The sequence below is a fragment of the Coffea arabica genome, chromosome 2c, assembly GCF_036785885.1.
Source record: "Coffea arabica cultivar ET-39 chromosome 2c, Coffea Arabica ET-39 HiFi, whole genome shotgun sequence".
NCBI classification, from domain to species: Eukaryota; Viridiplantae; Streptophyta; class Magnoliopsida; order Gentianales; family Rubiaceae; genus Coffea; species Coffea arabica.
Genome location: NC_092312.1, coordinates 39,811,074 through 39,820,228, shown reverse-complemented (window position 1 = coordinate 39,820,228; position 9,155 = coordinate 39,811,074). Strand labels below are relative to the sequence as shown.

Genomic DNA, 9,155 nt, shown 5'->3' with positions numbered 1-9,155 from the left:
GCCCTCCCTTTAGAAAAATCATAAATTGAGTTATAAATATCAAAAATTCGTACAACTTGGCTTGTTAAAAACTAGACTTCAAATACTAAGAATCTTTAGAAGACACCTCAAAGAGATTTAGTTCATAAGTTGATTCAAATTGAGCCATAAGCTACTACAACATTCCTATGTTTACTTGTGCAGGGCAGAATTTTCAGCCAACTTTACCAATTTTCTGGAATTTCTAGGGATTGAATCAAACTCTGAATTTGATACAATAGGAAGCCCTATGAGTCTAGTTTTAAATACAACAAACGGAACTCAATTCCGACTTTCCTGTACGAATTTATAGCCAATTTTCCAAAGCTGCGCAGAGCCTCCTGCGAAAATTTCAAGATTTTCTAACAACTTGAGAATATGAAACTTTTCTTAACAAAATTCACTTCCTTGGCTCAAATTCAACCATTAAAGCAACCAAGAATCAAACGCAAGTGAGTTCACATAAGGGTTATAAAGACAAGTGAATTTTCAAGGTCTCATATGCTCTATTGAACTTGATTTCAAACTCAAATAATACTCGAGCTTAAGAATAAGTGACGAGTGTAAGGTATGCATATAATAATTAAACTCATTCCACAATTAAGTTTTACATGTATAACTTTCTAATACCCCATACGTGATTTTCTGCAAGTATACAGGTCAAAATTGAGTATAGGGTATTAAGGGTTGAATTCACAGGGAAGAATGGACAACTACTGGCACTACTAAAACTCCTCTATTATTTAGACAATCAACAAATTAAATGAAATAAAACTAAGCTAAACTTTGCAAGAAAATAGCAAATGAAAACTCTTTAGGTTATGGTTTCCTGAACTACTTATGCAAGTGCAATTTTTGGATCATTGAGTACTACTATCTTGACTAGTTATGGCGTAATTTCCTCAAGCATGTGAAAACTACTCTTGTAGTGAATCAACTATACCTATAACTAATCCATACCTACTCTCGTAGTTATGAAATTAGCTATAAGTTCATTTCCTTTACGAAATTACATGAAATAAATCAATAAAACCACAAAAGTGCACCTCTACTCTCCTAAGTATATTCCTTAGGTTTGGCACTTCTTGAACTAGTGTTAAATTTCAATTTTCATTGCAAACTCAACACCTTAAGATTATCACAATTAATGGTCAGTTAATTATGATTAGAGGGGCAAAAGTGCTTAATAACTTGCTTAAAATAATAGCATCAAATAATCAAGAAATCAATACAATACAATCATAGAAAGTTCAATCAAAATCCAAGGCATAAAGTTTAGAAACACACATTGAAACACAAATCCAAAACTTGCATATTAACCATACTTAAGAATCCAATACAAAAGACAAAGAGTTGGAGAAGAGATAACCCTTGTCACATGAGTTTCAACCCTCATTCTTCATCTCCATCTTCATCCTAGTGTAACCAATATACAAGAGTAGATAACATACATTACTACCTAAACTATTCTATATTATAATAATCTAAAACTAAGAAAGTGTAAGAGCTACATTTTTGTGGTGTATTCTTGCACTCTCCAAGCTCCCCAAAATTGAAGACACAAGCTCCTATTTTTTGAGAAATCTTTTCTGTTTGTGTCTTTCTTCAAGTGTGAACATTGGCTTGAAATGTTAACATTTTTTGCCTCAAAACTAAAGCTCATCATTATAGAAGAAACAAAGTCAAGATTTATTGTTAGAATCTTCATTTTACAGCTGCAAATTTCCTACAAATTGTTCGTCAAAAGTTGTGAAAGAATGGAGGTGAAAACAAGCTGTGCAAGTGAAAGCCGTCATTTTTTACCGGAATCCCTCCAGGCAATCTCTCTAGAATCTAGCTGGATTCTTTGGAGGGATTCTTCCCTTGTTTTTGTACAAATTTTGATTCTTCAATTTAACTGCCCGCCAAGAATTCCTCCGAATAATCCCTCCAAAAATGGGTCAGATTATTCGAAGGGATTCGAGTCAATTTAACTAGCGATTCGAATCATATTTGAAACTCGTCATCCTTGCAAACTTTAGGACTTCAATCATCAAAATATAATTTTATTTCTTGTCCAAAATGAAGTCCATTTCCAACTGCTAACAAAGCAACCAAAAATATGCAAGTAAAAGGGGCAAATATCTCATTTAAGAACTAAGGAGCACTTATAACTAATTCTAGCCAAAATGGACCATTTTCTTCTTATAATATTGAAAAGTGACTAAAAGTAATATAAAATATCATCCAAATGTAGTACAAAATAGTTACTTATCAACTCTTACACACTTGAATCATTGCTTGTTCTCAAACAACTCATACATAATCAACAACAATGATTCAAGAGGTGAAACATTATATACATTTTTTTTTCAAATTCAATTCCTCATGACTCAACAAAGAATCATTATACAATATTTTAATTTACACTAAATACTCATAATATAAAGTAAAGAAAAGATAATTATACCCCTAATTTCAATAAGTTAAAGTTAATCTCTCTCCCTAATCTAATTTCACAAGAAAGCAAATCACATAGTCAATTCATACCTATCTTCCTCCCACAATCATTTTTTTCTCAAATTTCACAACTAAGAGTGATTTATTCATACTAATTTTTTTTCAAATAGTGAAATGTCTTTTGACGCGAAGATCGATACTTTTAGGTGAAAATCCTCGATTACTCAACATTCACTTATTTAAGTTGTTATGCATACTCTTAATTCGAGTGACTTTTTACACGAGTGTCAACATTTGTAAATGCCAACCCCCGATTACTCAGTACAAGAATTATTAGAATAAAACAAAAACTCTTATTCTCATTTTTTACTTTTTATTTTTTTCAAAAGTAAAAGATAATAAATAGACATTCTCTCTTAGAAAATACATAAGAATAATCAAAGGAAGAGTATAGCTTTTATTGACTATATCAATCACTTACTTGTGAAATTAATTAAAGAGGAGAAATTTCATTAAATATGCAAAATTATAGCCATAATTTTCTTCACTTTATAAGTATACTTTCTAAAGCGCAAAAATTTTAATTGCATAATAATCATTTCCAAGTTAACTGAGAAATTATTTTTTAAAATACATATAGAGTTTCAACAAATGGGAGAATTAGAATGCTTAAGGTTGGATCAAATTGGCCATTTTAAACCAAAATTGTAAAAATTTTTGGATCACAATGAATTTTGGAAAAGATTTTGAAAAAATTTTGACAAAATTTTTCCCTATAATTGGATGAAACTCCTTGCCAGCAAATCCAATTTCAAGAAATTTTTGACATGGAAATTTTTTTAAAATATAATTCCAACATTTCTAATCTATTTAAATCCATAAAATATCATCACATGACATAAAATAGCAAGCCAATTATTTCCCTCCCCCATACTTAAATTTCACATTGTCCTCAATGTGAGAAAATGAAAATAAATAAAGAGTAAGAGATAATGATTCTCTCATTAACTTGCGTTATCCAAATCCATGGTCATATGATGAATTTTCCACCTTATTTGACAAAGAAAACAGTTTAATTAATGAACCACTTCAAATGGCAAAATCAAAATAAAATGACTTCTTAAGAGTAAAAACTTGCAATGATCAAGAAATAAACATGCAAATCAATGAATAAAAGGGAAAGGGATCAAGTATGTAGAACTAACACAATGTTCAAAGATAATAAAAACATAAAATTAGCTAACTTCACAAAACAAATATATGCATTAATATCCAAAGTAAATTTAAACTAATTTCACAAAATATGTCCATAATCATGAACAAAGTAAGTTTCATTTATACATTTTGGCATCAATGATCAATTTCCTCAAAGTTTCAACAATTATAAAATTTTTTCAAAATGGAGGTAACATACCAAATCAAAATAGAAATGACCTTTTTAAGTATTCATGAAATACTAATAATCATTGAACCACAAATATAATAAGTGCATTCATGAATTCGTCCATTAAAGATCATTTTTCAATTCACCTCACCATCTAGAATTACCTAAGAATTTACTCAATACACATTCTCATACATAAGTAATCTAGACAACTCAAATGAATATTAAAAAGTTCCTACAAAGCTAATTAAAATGTTACATTAGCCATTTAATATGCAACTTTTTTACCAAGCCAAAATAAGCATCAAATTAGCTAAAATTCACCAATCTTTACTAAATATTCACAACTCATGATTTATTCATCATCAATAGTCTTCAACAGCATAAACAAGTGTAATAAAAACAATCACCAAACTTCAAAAAGACAAGAAGTTCAAAATTGCCTAAAACATAGGAAATATTCACAAATGGCAATAATGTGAGGACTCGCAAAAATTTACTTATTTAATCTCCTATTTCTAACTTATTTAATTATTTATTTGGCCTTTTACTCCAAATATTATTTTCTAAGCTCTTGAGACCTAATTACATGGAAATATAGTTTCATTATATTTTTAAAGTGATTTGTTTCAAAAATTAATTTCCGGAAGCTCGTTTAGTGAAAATAGTGAACACGTCTTTGGAAATCTTGACCGACTGAGAATACAATAAGTTTGGAATATTGGAGATTTGTGTAATGGACCTAAATTAGGTATTTTAATTTTTAAATACTCAAGTGATAGTTATTAGTATTGTTGTTATAAGAATTTCTCGGAAGTTTCGCGTTATCGCGCTTAAATTGGAGATACGCGTTTTCACACGCGCGATTTAAATTTAGGAACTTTAGACCCTTATTTGGGACAATTAAGAGTGAATAATATTTATATGAATATAAGTGCATTAGAGGTTTAGTGCACTAGTGAAACAAACGCAAGAAAAATCGAGCACAAAACGCAGGAGAGTTGACTTTTGGAGCATTTTGGGCCACACATTCTTAAGCTTCTCATGGGTGCATCACACTAGATCAAAACCCTTCATTCATCATCTAAAGTGCCGTGCAACTCCTTCTTTTCTGCTCCAAGAACAGCCGGCCAAGGAAACAAAAGAAACAACTCAAAGCTCTTCAAATTCCATCTTCATTTCTTCAACAAAACACCACCAAACTCCACCAAAATTGAACCACACCTAGCTAATCACTTGGTGATCATCTTAAGCTAGAAAAGGGGCTTCATTTCCACGGTTTTCTTGAGCTTCAAAGTGACCAAAAATTCTGATTTAGTCATCAAGAGAGGTAATGAACGATCAACCTCTTAATTCTTGATTTATGAAAGTTAGATTATACTCATGAGCTCTTGAATTCTCATGGGTAGCTTTAATTTGGTGTAAAATGAAATGGGTGGGCTCTATGAACTCCCACCTTTGTCTTGGGGACTGATCTCATGCTTGATGATGGATTTAATGTTGGTTTAGTACTCAAAATGGTAGATTAATGGTGTATACCTAGTAGAAACTTCAAGGGGTGCATGAAGTAAAAAGTTCCGATTTTGCCCCTGCTTTGATCGTACCCTTTTCTGCAGAATTTTGAGGGTTTAATGGCTTGTATATGATGTTTTTATGTTGTATAGATGGTGTATAAAATTTCATTGAAAAATAATATGATTTGGTTGGTCAAATGAGTTGATTTCCAAAGTTAGCAAAACTGGAAAATGAATCCCGTATTGCCCAGGCAGTCATTTTGTATTGGCCATAACGCTTTGCTCCGATGTCGAAATCAAGTGCCGTTTGTGGCATTGGAAACTAGACATTCCCATCTTTCCATTGGTACCAAATGCACATTCTGGTTCCACTTGAGTGAGCCACACCATTCAATTGAAAATCACTATCCTATTTCGTTTCTCTCCAGGAGACAGGACAGGACTTGTATCTTGATGCTCAAAAACGAGCTGTTTGTGGATAGAATTTGAAAATGGTTTCTTCTGATAAAATTCATCTTTATGAATTTTTTTTCCAACGCCACCAACCATGCTCAATTCTAAGTTGAATTGAGTGAGTTGTTGCCATATTTCGAAACTGATGCAGAGAATAAAAATCCTCCATCAAGCTAGTTAAATAGCCTAGCTTGATTTGGGACTTGTTGTTTTGGAAACTTTGATGTCCAACATCTACCAAACTTTATATTAAATGTTCCTTGGACTTTGTTTCACAAATAAACCAGATTTGGGTTGGTTACTTTGGACAAAATGTTTAAAAAGGAAAGAGGAGCTAGAAGACAGTTTTACCTTGGGGAAATTTCTTGAACTTTGATGGTTTAGTTAACTACCTTCCTGTATGAATTTTCAAATGAAATTTGATAGAAGAGTAATCCTCATATGGAGGTTTAATTGTATGAAATTTGGTAATATTCTAAGACCATTTTGATATGCAAATGATGTCACAAGATTCGCTCATCGAATCTGGAAAATTTTTCGTTTTCTCTTAGCCAAATGGTCAAATCTGATTTGGAGAGTTTTATTTCAGAAATTTAGATGTCAATGGTCTTTAAATTGCTCAGTGGATGTTTATGAACTCTTGGTTTCAATAATGAAGAGATTTGGAACTGATTTCATGGTACAAAAAGTTTGTAAACAAAAGAAAAGTGAGAAGGTAGTTTAGCCTTGAAACTCTTCATAAACTTTGGTTGTTTTAATGACTGCCTTACCGTGAGAGTTTTTGTATGAAACTTGGTAGAAATGTTGTTCACACATGGAAGATTTAGTGTACCAAGTTTGATGTATTTCTAATGCCAACTCAATGACCAAATGATACTTCGAATCTAGTCTTCAAACCTGGAAAATAACCCAACAGTCTTAACTTTTTCAGCAACTTGGAGCTACTATATCTTGTTGCTCGAAACTCCGTTTCTCTTTCCACTTATTTTGTTATACTCTTGGATTACAACACTAATTGATTTACAAATTTCAAAGGTTAGTTCAAAACAAGTGAATTTTGCCGAATTTCCAAAGTTGGCCAAAAACCAACTTAAATCTGTCTTGGTAATTCAAGTTACCAACTTTGAGCCAAAATTTGAGTGCCTTTCACTTACATTCATGGAAAAGTGTCTTCTAAGAACTTTTAGTACTTTCAAAGAGGTTTCTAATGGTACCGAGCTTTCCAATTTTTGACATGTAGAATGTGAGATACGATTTTTCAAAGTATCATATCAAACCTAAAAATTTTCCGAATTCCAAGGGAAGGGAGTTTTCAAATACTCTTTATTCCTTCGATATTACTTGAACATTTTATACTTGATTTCCAAAATGAAAACTCGATTGCTCATGTACTTTAAGAAACTCCACTTAAATCTCGATTTACGAGTAATTGAGGTTCATTTTCATAAGATTTTCTTAGATTGCACTAGCGTACAATCTTCCTCGATAATTAGAGATTCATAATGATATTGAGTGGTACTTGATTATTGTTTGCTCAGGCACTCGAGGGAATCTCCAAGAGGAACTCGGAGCGGACACCTAAAACGCTTGTTTGAGAACTACTCGCTTATTTTGACTAGGTGAGTGTTCCATATAGGAATACGTAATTGAATAAGTCTAGGACATGCTTATTTCATGATTATTAAATGTTAAGTGCTATGTGTTGAGTATTTACCATACTCATGCCTATTTAAGGAATGTATACTTGCATTGTATATCTACATGAATTGGTTAAATGATTAACCATATAAATGACCATATGAACTCGATACATGCTTAACTTGCTAGATTGCTTACTTAGCCTACTCGGTTTTGAAAAATGGAGTCGAGTGTGTACTTTATCGTACTCGTTCTCTTTTGAGATGAATAAATCATGCTTGGAAATGATCGAATAACATGACTTGGTATGCTAAGGTTGCATACGTTGTTTGAGTGAATCTCCTCGACTCTCACATGGTAAAAATGGGATAACGGCCAATGATGGCCTATTAATATGACAAATGCCTGTCAATTAACCGTCACTACTCAACCGTTAACTGTCAACCATGAACCGTTTACCAACCCACATGACTGCCTGATTACCTGACTATTTGCTTACATGATTTCCAATCTACATGACTATTTGATATCCGTGAATTACATGCTCCCATGAAATCAACTTGTATTGCTTACGTGCTTATGTGCTAAGTATCCACTTGATTACTTGATTATCATGAATCACATGTTATGTGAAACTGTCCATCATTGTTAGGCGAGTGTGTACTTTACCTCACTCGACCTACTCAAATGATGAATTTCACCTTTTGTCGAATTACTTGGTTACCTGTGCATGTTGTAAGTTCTAAGCTGAACTTGGGCCCTGCCCTTGGTTACTGACCTACTCGAGCCAAGACTGGGCTCGGTCGGGTAGGTTGGAACCCTGGGCCACCGTTTTGGTATACTCGAGTATTACCACTGGAGGGATAAGGTGATGGCCAGTCAAACCGAGGGGATCCGGAAATCATAAGGTGCAGATGACCGACAGAGTTCCACTGGAACACCGTATCCTACAGTATATGTTTACCTTGTATCATGATAATTGTTTCACGCTAAAATGCCAACATGAAATCCTGAACTATGCTTGTGATATGCTCCATACCTGTTACCTGTCCAATGTACTCATATCATGATACCTGTTTCATGTTAATGCCCCATACCTGTAACATGCTTAATTACTCGCACCTGTAATAAGCTCCAATCACTCGTGAACTATACATGCCAATGTCTTGAACAATGATAACTGTCTCATGATAAATGTCTCATACCATGATAAATGTCTCAAATTACCGTACAATGATTATCACCTCATGATAACATGTCATTGTGTAACTTTGAACCATGCATATGATATGCCCAACTTACTTGATTCATTTGAACTGTTAGAGTGTCTTGGAACATCACTGGGCTGTGTAGCTCATTCCACGTTGTGATTTTCTTTTATAGGGTTCGAGACCAAGGGTGCTCGTGAGTAGTACTAGATTATTTTCTTTTGAAAACTTTAAATTATATTATAACGGATGGCTATTGTACCCTTTTCCGTTGGGTTGTATTTAAACTTGAAAACTATATAATTGCAAGTGTGAAAGATTTTGGAGTACTTTAGTTATGTATTGAAGTTATTTGAAGTATTCCTAGTCTTGAATTGTGGATTGTATTGAGTCCTGGTGAGAGTTGGGCAAGCGTTCCAAAAATACCCTTTGGTTCACCTTAGGGAGAAGTGGGGGCGTCACAAATAATCAAAAGACAAAGTTTAGTGAAGATATGTTACT

The 9,155-nt window shown here is 33.0% G+C and overlaps 1 long non-coding RNA gene across 1 annotated transcript; it reads left to right on the top strand.

Moving 5' to 3' along the window:
* Positions 1–4,967: 4,967 nt before the first annotated feature.
* On the top strand, positions 4,968–8,945 carry LOC140035941 (uncharacterized). Its single transcript, XR_011839835.1, has 3 exons — positions 4,968–5,171; positions 7,347–7,427; positions 8,830–8,945. It is a non-coding gene; the product is annotated as an uncharacterized lncRNA (long non-coding RNA).
* Positions 8,946–9,155: the final 210 nt, after the last annotated feature.